General features: G+C 45.6%; 1 non-coding gene across 1 annotated transcript; it reads right to left on the reverse strand.

Annotated features, from left to right (window-relative positions):
- Window positions 1-6,741: 6,741 nt before the first annotated feature.
- Window positions 6,742-6,813, reverse strand: TRNAA-UGC (transfer RNA alanine (anticodon UGC)). Its single transcript has one exon. It is a non-coding gene; the product is annotated as a tRNA-Ala (tRNA).
- Window positions 6,814-7,177: the final 364 nt, after the last annotated feature.

Below are 7,177 nucleotides of genomic sequence, written 5' to 3' on the forward strand. Positions count from 1 at the left end.
AAGCGAGCGGAATTCATTAATATTCGCCAAAAGGTGGCAACAGGCAACCAGACCGGTCGACACCGCAATAATCGTGCGCCCCCGGCCATCAATACCCTGAAATCCAGCCCCGACGACTGGTCCTGAACCTAGCACCGCTTCCCCTCAACAATCAACGAGCCTTTAGCACTCCCGCTGGGTATTCTGCTACAGAGCAGCGGCCCAGCCAAACCAAGGTTCCTCCACTGCCCCTGGTTTATCGTATCGTATGCCAGTGCTGTGTCAGGTGAGTCCGTCGACGATTCCCTATTTACTTCGGAGGGACTTGTGACACTCGTGGCAGAGGTCAACATCATCCTGCGCACCTGCAAGACCCGATCTGAACAGCTTCATACTGCCCTGCCATCGAGGTTGAAGTTGGCACATCGCTGGGCCGCATCATTGCGGCTTACTGCCCCAAACAAGTCAACAACAGGGATGGGTCGGCAGCGGACCTTCGACGAGATATCATCAAGCTTACTCGGCGGCAGCAAAAATACATCATCGCTGGCGACCTGTATTTCAAACATCAAGCTTGGGGCAACAGTCGGCGCAATCAAAACGGCACCATCGTGAACAACGATCTGCAGGAAGCGCAGTACAACATCTTGAGTCTGGACACTCCCACCCGGTTGAGTAGGTCCGGTGTTCACGCTATCATCGATATCTAGATCAGCAACATCGGCAACAACATTTCGCAACCTGTCGTGTATCAGGAACTCAGCTAGAACCACTATCCGGTGGTGGCTGAAGTGGGTTCCTCAATTAACAAGATCCAAGCATCACGGCGAAACTACCATCGGGTAGAATGGTCGCAGTTCCAACACTGCATTGCCACCAGTATCGACTATGACGTCCACCCGGAAACGACCGACGACATCGACCGGTGTCTTAGCTCCATCGATGAAGCGATTTCCCGGGCCAGGGAGCAACCTGTGCCAGTATCCAGACAGGTGAGTAACACTCTGAACCTTGACAGATCTACCAAAGACCTTATAAGACTCCGTAACACCATTTGAAGGCAGTACCAACGCCCTGGTCTGCCTGTCCTTAAGACCCACTGTAATCGTCTAACAAAAACCAAACCAAACCTCTCTCCCAGATTGTGCAAAGTCCTTTTCGAAACTAACCAAAATTCTTAAAAATAAGCCAAGACCCATTCCACCACTGACCCCACTTGATCGTTACGGCGACCCAGTGGTTCATCTGATAACTCCTGAAGAGAAGGCAGCCGCGATAGGTCAACACTTTCGGACAAAACATCGTCAGCCCTCAAGAAGCTTAGGTTGCTGAAAACGCAACCAACCTTAATCAGATTCCCAATATTTTTTTCCGAGGAATTCGAGATTACGGCTGACGAGCTGTTGGGCTATATCAAATCATCTAAAAACATGAAGGCCCCAGGTTTCGACAACATCCTGAATCTAGAACTCAAACACTTGAGTTCCAGATTCTACAACCATCTGGCACTGATTTTTAATCTGTGCCTCCGAGTTGGCTATTTCCCCTCGTGCTGGAAGTCAGCTGAAGTCAGGGAAGGATCCGTCCTCTCCGTCAAGTTATCGACCAATCAGCCTTCTCTCAGGGTTATTAAAACTGTTCAAACGAGCAGTCTACCACCGATTCCTAACATCTGCCAAAGAAAACCACTTGTTACTCGAGGAACAGTTTGGTTTCCGGAAAGGTCGTTCGACCGTCCACCAGCTGACTCGAGTAACAAACATTCTCAGACGGAACAAGTCTGTTTCGAAAACATCTGCCATGGCGTTGTTGGACGTTGAAAAAGCTGATGTTCAAATTGCAGCAGTACGGTCTTCCAATCTTCCTAGTGAAGATAATAAACAACTATCTATCGGACTTGGCGCTCCAATCGGATGCACATCGGATGCTTTCAACATCGGTGCCGGGGTTCCACAAGGAAGCATCCTTGGCCCCATTCTATTCAACCTGTTCACCTCCGATATGCCGGCTCTCCCTGATAGTGGATCGTTGTCTCTGTTCGCAGATGACACATCCATCGTCTACAAGGGTAGGGTCATCGGAGCTCTGACTGCCAAACTTCAGTGAGGCCTGGACGCCCTGTCTGAATATTTCAACAGCTGTAAGATCCGTATAAACGCGGCAAAGACCCAGGTTATCATATTTCCACGCTCTAAATCTCATAGACTTGTTCCGTCGGTGAATAATAAGATCTGCCTGAACGGCACAGTGGTGGACTGGTCGAAAGAGGTAGTCTACCTCGGCTTAACACTAGACACCAAGCTTCTTTTCAGGGAGCACGTTGACAAAACGAAAACCAAGTGCAACATCTTGATAAGATCGTTGTATCCACTTATCAACAGGAAGTCAACGCTGTCCCTGAAAAATAAGCTTCCTCTAATCGAGTATGGTATGCCAATCTGGGAGAGTTGCGCCAAATGTCATCACCTTAAACTCAAAAGGATCCAGAACGAGATCCTTAGGATGACCCTAAACAGTACCCCGTGGACTAGAACTTCTGAGATCCACCTCCTGGCTGGAATTCAGAGATTAGAAGAACGGAGAGTATTCATCCTGGAAAGGTTCAGAGACACCTGTCTGAGATCAAATCATCAGATCTGGTAACTGGTAGCTCACCCACGCATGCTAACACTACCATCAGATAGGGGAAATTTTCCCCTACCTGATATAGTGGTGTTAGTATGCGTTGGCGAGCTATCAGCTACGCCAAACTGACGATAAAATGCGTTGTTTACAAAAGCGGATATGTCTTTTCGAAAAAGTAATCGAGTGGATCCACTTCGGAGCGCTTGCGCCATCGAGACGACGGCACTGCACTGACTTCGACGGGAACGACGCGCAAGGTTCGAGGTGCAAAAGTCGAACGCTGCGTGCTTGACAGGAGCCGCTGCTGCTACCTGCTCACCCGCCGTCCGAAGCGAAAATGAGTTGAGGCACATAAGCAGCGGTGTTTTATAACTTTTCAGATTCAAGCAGCACGATGTGCAACCAAATGGTACTCGATTATGACGACTGGGTTTGGGGAGAACGTTTATTTCATGAAAACAGTGCAAAAATTATCACTTTTTATCCGTACATTTTTCAACAGTCTTTTTTATGGATGATTGAAAAAGCGTTTATATTAGCAGATTATTAGAGGTATTTCCTATCGATTGGTGTATTTGGATTTTAATTTCATCCATACATGACAAAGTTAAAAGCGTTCAAAACCTTACACCTTTTCGTGACGGTCGCAACTTTAGATTTTAGATTTACCCCCAGTACCTTCCCGTCAGACGTAGTCCACGTCAAAAGTAATCGCCGTATAATACATGATATACTGTGTTTGTATATCGGATTTCATAAGTGTTCAATTCAAAGGTGTTGTCCACTCATACTTCATCTGATCTAGGGATTCACCATTGCTTGTATATTTTCAAAAGTGTTGTTCCTCAGGGCAGAGAATCGTTTTTAATTTGTTTTTGCAAATCCCGCCAGATAACTTTCATGGCAGGATCGATTGTTCTTTGATATTGTCTCCTACGGACATTTTAAAGACGGATCAAGAGCTGCAGATCGTCGTCTATTATAATTGAATCGAATTTAACCTCGCAATTTGGTACTGAGGCAGCTCTTGCTTCAACTATAGAAGTAGTCAGAGATTCAAGAGCAGAATATTACCATTGGAATTGCTTTGAGCATTATTCCATGAGCGGTGTTTTGCATTAAAATCACCATGGAGATGAACTAGCCAAAGGCTAAAAATCTCCTTAATAAAGGTTAAAAAAAAAATTAAAATCACCAATAATGAAGAATTTAGACCTATGACGGGTAAGTTGCCCACCGATTCCTTTTTTATGCCGTTCGATGACGACGGGGTGTGCTTTCGCGAGAGTGACGTTTATAGGATCAGTTTCTTGCGTAACTCAAGTGTGCCTGCGATTTGCATTGAGTGTCGGAGATTATGAGTAAGCTGAAGGATGTCTCGCTGGATACGTCCAAGACTGGACGGGCGGTAGCTGGTGGCCGGAAACGGTTCCTGGGGAAAGCACTAGATGCGAACCTCCTCCCAGATGACCACGGCACTACAGGAAGTATTACAACAAAGGTAATTACTATTAGATATTTTGCAAACAGTGATAGATAGCGGACTTGAAGAACCAGTGGAGGTGCCGGGCAAAGGTGTTTATCCTAGACAAATGGTAATTTACAAATTCGTTGTTGTCGTTGTCGTAGGCGCCGTCGTAGTCGCTGTCTTAGTCGCTGTCGTAATCGCCGTCGTAGTCGTAGGCAGTATCGTTAGTATATTTAAAATTAACCATCAACCGCTGAACATATGAATTATCGCGTATTTCTGTTGTTCATTACATGCCAAGTAAAATTCGAGAACGTAATTTCATTTGAATAGCTTGTTTAACCAGGTCTTAAACAATCGTCACGTCGGTCATAGCTTGTTATGATTGCCGGAACCATGCGTAAAGAGAAAATCGAAACATTGAACGTCGCGTGAAAGTGGATCTTAATGAAAGCCTACGTACTCTTTCGTAGCTTTTAGTTTTAGGATTTCGGTTGCAGTGGCTTGCTTACTGGGCAGAAAAACGCGGTCCCAGGTCCTTTCATATTAAAAATGTATGGTAAGATCGCTTGTTTATCGTGTATGTTGTAAAACTTTTCGTTGTCGTCGGTGCCGGGTTTGAATAGTTATAAACACTTGAGTAACGCTATAATATGATATGTGGGGCTCGGTGGCCTTAGAGCAACCGGTTTTGCTTACTGAGCAGAACATCATGAGTCTAATCTCAAGCCCATCCACATTCAAGATTCGTCAATCGTTTTATTTGTTAACATGTCGATGATTAAAAAGGAGCTCGTCTGCCTAGTGGCAAACGTTTTTGCTTACTGAGCAGAAGACCGTGGGTTCAATCCCAAGCTCCTTCGCGTTATATGATTGTTAGGACATCAATTCAGCTTATCGTTTACCAAAACGAACCCTTCTGCAAACCCAACCCTCTTACCCAACATCCCTGTGATTCCTCGTGGAAGTGCAGAGGACTCCTTGGCTTCCATCAAAGCGAGTGTCACGTCAACACATTCCTACCCATTCCTTTCTTGACCTGCGTTCGGGCGCGGCCGGCGCTGATATTGCCTAATTTGAGATCACCAGTTTTTACACATTAAGGATGATTGCTAGTTCCAAGCATCGTCTATTGGTTCTCTGTGTAATTACAGCTGGTCTGGCTATAACAGAGTAGCAACCGTGGGTGGTAAATCATGCTCATGCTCTAGGGATTCACAATTGCTTGTGTTGCTTCTCAGTAAGATACTTGAGAAGCCGGTTAAATCCGTCCAAGGTTTCAGCCGTAATTTTAACGAAGTTCAAAAGTTACATGCGAAGAGCATGGAAATCGGAAGTGGTTATCACAATAGGAGAGACCTTTTCCTTCTTGACATTAAGCCGGGAATATTTAATGAAATTTTGCCTGGATGATGGATCATTCTTATCATCCGTGAGCATATCAAATTGATTGCTCAAATCAATTTTATCAGAAGAGCGATCAAGAGATTGTCCCTTTTTTGCGTTTAAGTGCTATGGTGGCAGAAGAAAGTTTCTCCAAATCGCCGATTACTGTAAGAATCCGAAGGATCCAAGAGGATTTTTCCAAATCGATATCCAAACAGGATTACCTAGGGTAGGGTCCATTCAAGGATCGAACAGGAATAAGAGCAGAAAAAGTTGACAATTAGCAATGAAAGGTGCTGTTTAAATTTGTTGTAGCTTTAGGTAAGCAGTAACACTTACTTCAGTTAAAAGCAAATAGATCCGCCCGGCAAGTAGTGTGATGGATTTGTGCGTTGAATTTAAAAGGGAAACCTACTTGAGAACTACATTCAATGATCATCATAATCATGGAGAATTTTATCCGACTCGATTTGCTACTCCATTCACCTCTTCATTATCAGGCGCGTGCCTTGTTCAATGAACTTTTTTATCAGCGAACTGTCGCTCAACCTTGACTGAGTTACAACTTAACCGAGGGTGGAGGTGATAACGACCTAGCCACATAACCGCTTGATAGTCGACGATGACGGCTTTCAATAGGCAAACTGCCAAAAACAATTCAACGTCTAATGTTTTCAATTTTGCCCTCAGACAGATGGATAACCGGTCGGTTCTGACTCGTACGATGAAACATTAATAAATACGTACACATTGGTGAGCATCGGACGGAATAATCTGTCTCGCTTCACCGCCGCTGCCGCTGAGCTCGTTGACACCGTACGTACCGGCTGCACGTTTTATTATCATGATAATATCGACGATGTTCGATTCGAAACAGCAACAATATCAATAATACCAACCTCTCCGCTGCAACGTGCTGCTACTGCATGCATGCAGTTGCCGAGTGCAGCGCACCTGTCCAACTAGACTCGTGCACTTCTCTCGCTGCTCCCGGTGGCTCCATCTCTTCCTCCTTGTACTAGAGTATCTGGTCTGATCGTCATCACCCAAGTCATCGACACAGGGCCGACCACAGCCAGGTGTGTGAGTGTGACTGCGTGCGTGCATGCGTGCGCCAGTCGGGCTCCCTCTAGCTAAACGGTTAGGTACCGACTGGGAGAAAGAGGAATCGAGCTCGCCAAGCCGGCCGAAGCAGGAGTCAAGGTCAGCTTCGATAAGCGAGCGTTACTCTCCCCCTTTCGCGGTGCACTGATGAAATATATATTGGGTGAGAGCAAAATAATTGGAGATACCGGGGATCGAACCCGGGGCCTTTCACATGCAAAGCGAACGCTCTACCACTGAGCTATATCCCCTTGTGAAGCTCGGAAGGGGTAGCACAAAAATCATAGCAGTTAAGTTCGAATATTAATTGCAGTACAGATTTTGAGAACAAGTTAGATTTCGAAATTTTTAATGAAATTTACATGAAACGATAGGGCAGCCTCAGAGTGTTCTGCATGTAAGGTGGAGAACGACTCCGCCACCCCCGTGCTGCAGCCGTTCTCCACCCTTACGTACAATTTTGACTGGTTGGCTCTAATCAATGCGACCTACTTAACTCGTGTCGAAGCTAAATGCTATCAATTGTTCCTCTTTGACGTTCCAAGGAAAGCTAACAGTGACAAATCCAAACAATAACCTCCCGCGACATTAGCTGAAACTTGCTTTAAGACTTAC

Source organism: Ochlerotatus camptorhynchus, unplaced genomic scaffold, assembly GCF_037179485.1.
Source record: "Ochlerotatus camptorhynchus isolate MF236.1 unplaced genomic scaffold, CSIRO-AGI_Acam_v1.1 ptg000232l, whole genome shotgun sequence".
NCBI classification, from domain to species: Eukaryota; Metazoa; Arthropoda; class Insecta; order Diptera; family Culicidae; genus Ochlerotatus; species Ochlerotatus camptorhynchus.